Source organism: Camelus ferus, chromosome 19 (genome assembly GCF_009834535.1).
Source record: "Camelus ferus isolate YT-003-E chromosome 19, BCGSAC_Cfer_1.0, whole genome shotgun sequence".
Lineage (NCBI taxonomy): Eukaryota > Metazoa > Chordata > Mammalia > Artiodactyla > Camelidae > Camelus > Camelus ferus.
In genome coordinates, this window is record NC_045714.1 from 7933240 (window position 1) to 7943076 (window position 9837).

Below are 9837 nucleotides of genomic sequence, written 5' to 3' on the forward strand. Positions count from 1 at the left end.
AGTGCATTATACACTTCCCTACCGCCTTAAATAGAATACGAGAAACATAATTTAATCTTGGCTTTCTGACTCAGGGTCATAGTCAAGAATATCAAGTATTGGGCTGCTCTCAGCTCAAATAAAGGGATGCCTCTGGGCCCTCACAGCATAAATGGAGCTGTCCGACTTGACTTTGTAGGAACTGGAGTTTGTCATGCTTTTGAGGTTGTACCTGCTGGCTTTCCATCTGATCCTTCAGTGTTCTCATTGGACCTAGACGCCCTTTTTGTTCCCCACCCACATAAATGTGTCTCTTCTGTGAAATGAGAAGGTAAAGTGAAGAGAGTACCTTACTTGATGGCCAGAAACCCTGGATTATTTTCCTGTTTTTAATACATTCTGTGGCTTCGTTGACTAAACAACTTACTCATTCCATCTTGGCCTCTGTTCAAGCATCTAAAAAGTGAGAGGCTCAAACATACTGTTCCCTAAAATCCACTAAGTCTATTCCAAATTGCATAGTCTTATAACATCTTTGACTCTGTTAGAAGAACAAACATGTTAAAATTGTGGGTAAACGTAGAGACTAGGTCCTAAGTAAGAACTTCAGCATCCCTGCCAGAAGCAAAATGCATGGGTTATACGTTACCGTATTTGCTTGTAGGTTGTATCCTACATGGTTGAGGCTGTCCAAGAAGTGATCGCTCAGTAATTGAAATATCATGTTGTTTCAGTTATCTATTGCTGTGTAACAAATCAACCCAAATTTGGCAGCTTAAAGCGACAATGATTCATTATTTCTCATGATTCTGGGGTTCAGGAATTCAAGCAAGTGTCTGCAAGGCAGTTGTGCTTGATGCAGTATAAATTGAGGGAGCTCCGGGCTGGGAGGGTGAAGGGGTCCTCAGCCGCGTGTCTGATGCCTCGCTTACTCCCCCAATGGCGTCTCTCCCACTGCATGGTCTCACCCTTCCGTGGTCTAGCCCTAGCTTTTTACAGCATGGTGATTGGCTTCCCCAGAGGGAAGTAAAAGCTGCTAAGCCTTTGAAAGATAGGCCAAGAGCTGGCACAACATCACTTTTGCCACATCTTATTGACCAGACCAAGTCACAATTCAAGGAGGTTCAAGGAAAGGAGAAAGAGACCCCACTTCGTGGTGGGGAGAATTGTATGCATGAAGAGGAAGGGAGGGAATGAATGGTGAGCATGTTTGGAAACTCTCCTACAGACTTGAATACACCTTCACATTATAGTTTAGAAGCCTAAAGGTTTTCTCTCAACGTCAAAAGCATTAATTAGTGTTGACGTAGCTAGTTATTCCCTTAAGTCGTGTCAGTCTGGTAAATAGCGCTTTTCCTCTGGGAAAGGAATAAAAAGCAAATCCCCACTTTTAATTGGGTACTTCTCTGAATTGGTTTCCAAGTCTGTACTTTTCTCTTGTAAACATACAGCCAAGTCTCCAAGTTCTGATTCAGTATTTGATGAATCAAAGTCAAATCCCGTGAAAGAAAACATTACCTCTTTCTGAACTTTCCGCAGAGCTGTGCTTGCCTTTGGTTGTTGTCAAAATTCTATGAAAGTGTTTGCCCAACAAGTCAAATTACCCAACTGCAGTATTCGATTTGCTTTCTTATCAAGGGAAAATAGGTTCCTTTCTCCTCCCAGTTTTTGTGGATTTCCTTTTGTCTGTCCTGGCGCTCATTCATTCATTTATTTATGCAGATTTGCTGAGCACATGCTATGTGCCCGGCCGAAACCAGCGTCAAATAAGTCTGAAGTTGCTCTGCTCCCATGGAGCTGACATTCTAGCAGGGAGAGTGGATAATAGAGAAGTAACCAATCAATTACCATTGCAATGTATGCTGCAAAGGAGAAGTCTGAAGAGTGGGTGCTGTGACCTGGGGACCTAAGTTAGTATGAGAAACTGGCAGAGGCCTCGCAGAGGAAGAGATGTTTTAAGCTGAATGCTGGAGGTGGGTGGGTATCCGCTGGATGAAAGAACTGTGGAGGAGGGAGGTGAGGAGGAGGGCACTCCAAGCAGAGGGAGCAGCACATCCCAGACCCTCTGGAAGAGAAGATGTGGTGGGTTCAAGGAACTGATAAAAGTCCAGTGTGGGATGACAAGATCAGGGTGAAGACGTGGGTGGAACAGTAGAACTAAAATAGCCGCTTAAGAGCTGTGAAAGCTCGGGCATGTCGTTCCCACTCTTTGAGCCTTAGGGAGAGGAGAGGAAGGACCATGGCGATGCTTCTTTACCAACCATCCCCACCCACAAAGAGGCACAGACACGACTCTCACTCACCATCTGGCCAATTGTGTTGTTGCTGAGGGTTCGAACGTGTCCATAACGTCTTCTAGGGGAGGGTATAGCTCAGTGGTAGAGCACGTGCTTAGCACGCAGAAGGTCCTGAGTTCAATCCCCAGTACCTCCATCAAAAAAAAATTTTTAAATAACATCTTCTAAGCGCCAGGTACCATGTTAATTGCTGGAAATAGAAACATAAATAATAATAGATGCACAATAAAGACGAACTTACAAGGGGGGAGACTGTGCCCTCCAGGACCCTCAGCCTGTTTGGTAGTGGGTGGGGGTAAGAGGAGGGAGTGTTGCCCCCAAATGCAATCAGTGCTATGATGAAATAATTGGGGGGCGGGGGGGCAGTCAGGTTAGAGTAAGACCTGTAGCAGCCCTAAGGCCTGAGAATGTTACCGTGCCCTCCTTTCCATCCAAATGCATTTCAAAATAATATTTTGTTTATGTTTAAAATGACAAAAAAGAAACAAGCACTAAAAATGAAAGAAATTCTTCCTAGATTCGTGATTATTTGGTTTTCGCTAAGTTCGTCAAAGCTGAACTGCACGCATTGTTATTTATTTACTCGTGTGCACCTTTTGGTGTCCTCACTTTGCCAGTCACCTAAGCCCATGTTTGCCCTGTCTTTCGAGTGGTTTTGCAGGAGCTAACAGTGTAGGTATGATAGAGGAGGTAGATTCATTCCATTGGAGTGTTGCGATGGGGTGGGAGAACAGAAGAGGAGGTGTCAAATCAAGCCTCATCTTGAGAAGTAATGCAGTCCTTAGGAAACAGATTCTGGTTGCTGTTTTTTTAAGTTCCTAATATGACAAAGGTTTAAATAAGAGAGCCTACTTCTCTCTCATCTTAACCATACAAACATAAGCAGTCCTAGAGCCAATATGGTGGATTCAGTGTCCTGGTCCCTGGTTCCTTCCATGTTATTGCTCTGCCGCCCTCTACACATGGCTTCCCTTCCATGGTCTAAAATGGCTGCTCAGCTCCCACCATTACATCTGCATCTGGTCCACAGAAGGGAGGGAAGGAGATAAAGAGAAAGCATTCTCATTCCTTCATAGGATGCCACCCACTTTTGCTCACAGCCTGCTGGCCAGACCTAGTCACATGGTTATACCTACCTGCAAGGAAGGCTGGATACTGCAGTCTTTAGCTGCAAGGAAGGCTGGGTACTGTAGTATTTAGCTGCAGGGAATGTTGGGTGCTGTAGTCTTTAGCTGGGTGGCCATGTACCCAGCTAAAACTCAGGGAGCCATATTACTAAAGGAAGAAAGGAAAAATGAATATTGAAAAGCAACTAGCAGCTTCACCACAGATGGCAGGTGGGCATGGCCAGGATGGGCAGCCAAAGACAGGTACTTATGAAAACACCTGTGGGGTTTTATGATGCCCATTTCATAGAAGAGGAGCATAGAAGCTCAGAGAGGTTAAGGTAGATAGGGTGGCATACCAAGGCGGTAATGGGAGTGGTCCCACCCTGAGGACAGGCAGTAAAGAAGCACGTTGTCTGTATAAGAATAACGAACTCACAAAAACGTCTTCTGCTTTGCACCATCATCGTGCGCTAGTGATTCCAATATGTCAGTGATCAAACTCTCCTCCCCTGCTGGGCCAGGCCCTTCCCACTGCCCGCTCAGCCCCCATGCCATTGCCAAGGCAGGCGAGTGCTGGAAGAGTGGTCTAAGATATCTTGAGCCTGAGCAAACAGGGGAAGGAGATGCGCAGTGCTGCAGACCTCTTCCCTACCCATCCCCAACACACACACCCTTCCCTTAGTCCTGGCCGACTCCTTTGCCATTGGTCCTCGAACCCAGTATGTCCTGTTTAGATCTTTGTTCAGATCCTGGCTCTGTCGTTTCCCAGGTCTGTGACTTTGAACAAGTCAGTGAGTTTACAGTCTGCCTAGCCCAGTGATTCTCAGACTTGAATCCGAGTGAATCAGAATCACCTGGGGACCCTAGTTAAAACCCAGACCGCTGGGCCCCATCGCCAGAGTTTCTGATTCAGTAGGTCTGGGCTGGTGCTGAGAATTCGGATTTCCAACAAAGCCCTAAATGACATGCGTGCTGTTGGTCCAGAGACCACACTTTGAGACCCTGGCCTAAGAAGAGGGAACTGTGTTCTACCATTCGTCCTGCTGAGTGCAGCCGGTCACAAAGGAACCATGTAATGGGAGGCCGTGGGAGTTTTAACTGTTTTTGGAAACAGAAAATACAAAGTAATAACACATGACATCAGCTAATGATTTCCAATTTTCACTTTGCTTTCACAAAGGCCAAGCACTGGCAGTAATGGCAGAAGCAGCTACCTGTCTTCATCAGCCTCCCTAGGGCTCAAGTCAGTGAGACGAAGGATCGTTACAAATATGCCGCCAGCTTAATACACCTATCCCATAATGATTGCTCAATAAGTTTTTGTTGAACACACACATTTTATTGAATTTTTACAAAGTCCCAGACATCACGCTGTGCACTTTATGGGCGTTATTTCCATCAGTCCTCAGAATAACCATAAAGCATCTCCTGTCATTAGTCCCACTTTACAATCGGGGAAATCAAGACTCATAGAGGGTTTTTTTTCCCTTTTCTTTCTTTTTAGTAGAGGTACTGGGGATTGAACTCAGGACCTCACGCATGCCAAGAACACGCTCTACCACTGAGCTAGACCCTCCCCCCAAGACTCATAGAGGTTAAACATCTTGCTGAGGTTCATTTACCCAGAGATGACCAAGTCAGACCTCACCCCAGTTCTGCTTGACCCCAAGTCCCACTCTTAGTTGTAATTATCTTAGAGGTCAGCAAACTTGGCCTGTAGGCCACATCCTGCTTGCCACCTATTTTTGGAGAACCCATGAGTTTTAAATGCCTTTATGTTTTTAAATGGTTGCAAAAAAATTAAAAGAATCCAAATAGAAGGATAGTATTTCATGACACATGAAAATAGACGTTCAAATTTCCAAGTCCCCCAGTAAAGTTTCATGGAAATCCAGCCATGCCCTTTTATTCACACATTATCTGTGGCTGCTTTTGTGCTATAATCAGAGTTGAGTGCTTGCAACAGGGCCTACAGAGCTCACAAAGCACAAGCTATTTACTACCTGCCTTTTACAGAAAAAGTTCGTCGATGTCTGCTCTTTTGATTCATATGGGCCTTTTCACAGTGTTAGATTCAAGAAGAAATTGCTCCAGGTGAAAGTCATCACAATGAATCATTTTTTTTTTCTAATTTTTTAAAATAACACCTTGTTTCATGAGCTGCCTACAATCCCACCATTAAAGCTTCAGTGTTTTTGCTTAACACGGGCTCTAAGTAGCGCCTTTCCAGAGGCAAATACCCCTGAGAGTGGTAGCTCATTATTTGGTTAATAACGGTGGAAGAAAGCAGTGTAGTGTTTAGCAAAAGGCAATGGTCCAAGGAAAAGGCCACCAGTATTCCCAAATGCTGCAATGTCTAGTTTCCCAGTCCAATTTCCCGGAGTGAAACAAACCCACACAGCCGAGGCCCAGTATCAGAAGGTTCCAGCCGGGCTGAGTCCCCCTGGTCTTGGGCAAGACCCACTGGAGACTGAGCCTGTTTGCTGGATCCCAAAGAATCAAAGGTATGGATTACAGCGGTCAAGTTCACACAGAGAATTGTTGATTGTATTTTATCCTTTTAAATAAGGGTGAGTCATAGAAAGCTCTGCAGTCAAAAATATTGACTGCATTGATCTCTGCCAACCGCAGAAGCAGCCCAGGTGGGCTGCAGTGGAAAGGCTGTGTAATACTTAAAATAAATATGTTATCCTATGGAAGAGGCAGCTCCTTGCTTCCTTCCCCTCCCCCACCCCGAAAGCAAGTTGGAACCGAAAAATGCACGGATGCCAGTCAAGCAAAAGGAAAAAGCTCTTTTGCAGCCCCGCTTGGATATTAGCATGCAGGCCTCGAGTCCCGCACCCCGTTCCAGGGCAGCAGGAATACTAAGTTTCTGCAGCATGCCTAGATTTTGCAAGGAGTGCGTCAGAGTGGATCGGATTACAAGGCCTGATGAGCAACGCTGGTTTCCCTGCAGACAGCAGCACCTGATTCGTGCAGGGGAAAAAAGACATTGCCAGTCACGGGCCTTCCTCTTGCAAACCTGCAGCCCACGTTCCAGAGCAGAATCTTTATGCACCACTTCCTTATTCCAGTAATCAACCTTCTATTCTGCACGGTCAAGCACCCACCCTTGGCCACCCCCCCCAGCCCCCGCCAAATGTTGGGGAGGTGTCTCTGCCCTCGAGAAGTCTATGGGGAGAGACAGACATCAATCTCGAGGCTTCTCGGTGGCAGAGATTTTCATCTTGTTTGCCTTTCTAAGAGCACAGGGCCTGGCACGTAGTAGGAGCTCAGCCAGAATTTGTCAAATAAGTGACTAGATGCATGAGCTGAGTGTGATACAAGGAGAGGAAAATGAGCCCAGATCGTAGACTAGTAACTAATCCCACGGGGCTCCCCAGAAGAGGTGCGATTTGGTCTGGGCCTTGAAGGATGCACGGGAGCTCAGGAGGCAGAGAGAGAGGAAAGGGTTTCTTAGAATGAGTTCTTCCCGCAAAAGGGGACAGAGAATGGCTCTTTCTTCCTAAGACCCTTCTAGAAATAGGCACTGAATAAATCAATATAGCGGAGCCTCCCCATAGATGCACCTGAACCTTCTAGAATTCAACATGTGAACACCCTCCAAAGATACTCAGCATGGCCCCAGCTTCCTCCTGCTGCCTCTGGTGGCGGGGCTCAGGGCCCGGCAGTCAGGACGGTGGCTTGTCCTGTGGGGTGATCTAAAGAGGATCCGATGCGCGGCAGCAAAGGAGTCCGAAACTGTCCCAGGGCAGGTCGAGAGAGCCTCGCCCACATGTCACCCAGGATTTGCCAGGTGAAAGGATGGGGGAGGAGGGAGAAGGGTGGCAGGAATGCCGCGTGGCTTCCCTGGGAGCAGAAGAAGGAAGAGCTGCTGGGCTCAGTTCTGCTCAACCTTTCCTGAGCCCCAAGAGCTGGGCCCCTTGCTTGGCACAGGGTGTAAAACAAGGGTGTTAGCCGGAGAGGCAGCTTGGCACCATTGGCGAGAACGCAGGCTTGGAGTTAAACATTCATTCATCCCCTACTCATTCATTCATTCATCTAATATTTATTAAGCACCTACTATGTTTTCGGCGCTGGATAACGTTGTGAAAAAGCAAAGCGCTGCCCTTGTAGAAGTTACGTTCCAGGAGAGGACGACCATAAATAAATATTAGTGTTTACTGAGTGCTTACTTTGTGCATTGTGTTAAGTACTTTATGTGCACATTAAATACAACAGTTAAAACTCGCAAGAAAAAGATAAGCTAAGTTACGACACTCCCATTTTACAGATGGAAGACTTGAGTCACAGAGAGTTTAAACAAGAGCTCTGGGGTCCAGAGCTCAGGCATCTGACTCCAGAGTCTGCTGTTGACTGCACATTGTCCTACCAGAGGACAGAGGGGGGACCGGGCTTGGGAAAGGGGGCAGCTACGTTTGCTAATGTGATCCAGGAAGTCCCTGGAGCAGTGACATTGGGCTGTGACTCGAATGAGGAGGAGCCAGCCATGCCAAGATGGGGAGAAGTGCTGCGGGGAGAAGGGCAGTGAGGGCCCAGGAGGCAGTCTGAGCAGGTCTCACATGGATTCTGCCTCTTACTGCTTGGGAATCATGCGCTTAAGCTATTTACCTTCTTGAAGACTCAGTTTCCTCATCTGAAACATGGAGACAAATCTTTTTAAAGAGAATACGTGTAATGTGCTCACCCAGGCCATTATTCCTATTAACAAGACAAATGCCTGCTTTCAAGAATGTCACAATGACAAAGGTACAGATAATTATGATACAGTAGGATCTGGATATAAAATGCTTCTCATTCCCTGGAAACTTTGACATCCTGGGTCTGGTTAATTCTTGCCTTTTCTTTTAAGCCCAGCCACCCTTTCTGGGCCATCAGCCTAAACTTCAGTGGCCGAGAACCGTCCTGAGTGTCCCTCCCTCCAGCTCATCCCAGACCCACTGAGCAACCCTCAACCCCACCGGTGCCTAGCAGCCCACCCTTGATAGGTGGGGAGTCATCCTCAGGACAACCAATACGGCAGCCAAACTTGCCCCTTGGTTGTACCAAGTGATCCCTCAAGGCTGTAACTGCCACGGGACAGAGCCGGGATCATTCTAAGCTTATGGCAGTAGTTTTGTCTGTGGAACAACCCAAAGAGGAACGAAGGAAAGGTGGCAGATGAGTGCCAATTTTTCATGGGCAAGGAGAGCCTCCAACATACATCACCCTGGAGAACCAGCCAGGTGCGGGGACACTCACAGGTGGGAGGAAGGGGAGGAGAAAGGGTCAGCATCCTGAGCAGCAGTGCCATTGGCTTCCCTGGCAGTGGAGGCTGGAAGCCATCGTCACCACCACCACCCTCTTCCTCCTCATTCCTAACCCTTATAAAGCACTTGCAATGTGCCAGGCTTTGTTCTAACTGCTCTGTACCTGTCACCTCACTCAGCCATCATAGTGTCCTCTGAGATTGGTTCATTATTTTCCAGATTTTTCAAATGAGGAAACATGAACAGAGAGGTTGAGTAACTTGCCTGTAGTCGCCCAGCTGGGAGGTGCGACCCCTGCCTGGGATAGAGGTGTGTCCCACCGTCGAGACTTCTTGCTTCTCGGTATTATTCTCTTGCCATTATTTACATCAAACTTTTTTCTTGCATCAACTCACACTTTTTAACTAAATTGAATGAACATTTCATGAAACCACTACCACAAATGAAACCAGTCTTGCTTGTCATAAACGGGGAATCACTGTAACAATGAAAATGCAGTAACAACAAAACTGTGGCATTAAAATCCTTGCTAGACGTGTAGCCTGTTGAAGGCTGGGTGCCCAGGGCCTGCTCTTTCTTTGCAGACAGGAGAGATTACACGTGGTAGAGGGGTGTTAAGACCACCTCAGCACAAAGCTCGCTCTTTGATTTCAGCAGAAAAAGTAAAAGGATTGAAAAGCGAATGTCTTATTCGAGTACCGTATAAAACAGACCTCTTCCCCACTGTGTTACTCCTTTTCAGGGCAGACTGAAGTGGGAGGGGTGCAGGGGTTCATGGGTCAGAAGACCCGTTTGTAATGAGCTGTGTGTCTTTGGGCCAATCAGTGCCCCTCTTGGTGCCATATGCCTTCTCCGAGGGAGTGATAAAACGTTGCTTCAGATCACAGTCCTCAAGAAGCAATTGGTCGATTAATTCTGGCCCATGATACATTTTTTTTCTCTAGAAAAGTACGTGAGATTTCCATAAAGTAAGTTTATTTATTTGAAGTACTCTTTCTTGATCTGAAATTCATCCAACAACATGATTTCAACAATATTTGTGGGACAGCCACTATAGGCCATCATTCTCTGGGCAACAAGTTTTCAATAGTGAGATTTGCTCCCTCTGACTTTAGAAAAATTAAAATATCCTCTCTTTTCATCAAGTGATGAACATAGTAATTCATCCTCCTTGTTTTCTGGTCTGTGCACAGCAAATATAGT

General features: G+C 46.5%; 1 protein-coding gene across 8 annotated transcripts in view; it reads left to right on the top strand.

Annotated features, from left to right (window-relative positions):
* The window catches only part of TSHZ2 (teashirt zinc finger homeobox 2), a 410600-nt gene that overhangs the window by 290423 nt on the left and 110340 nt on the right, over nucleotides 1-9837 (top strand). The window lies entirely within an intron of this gene.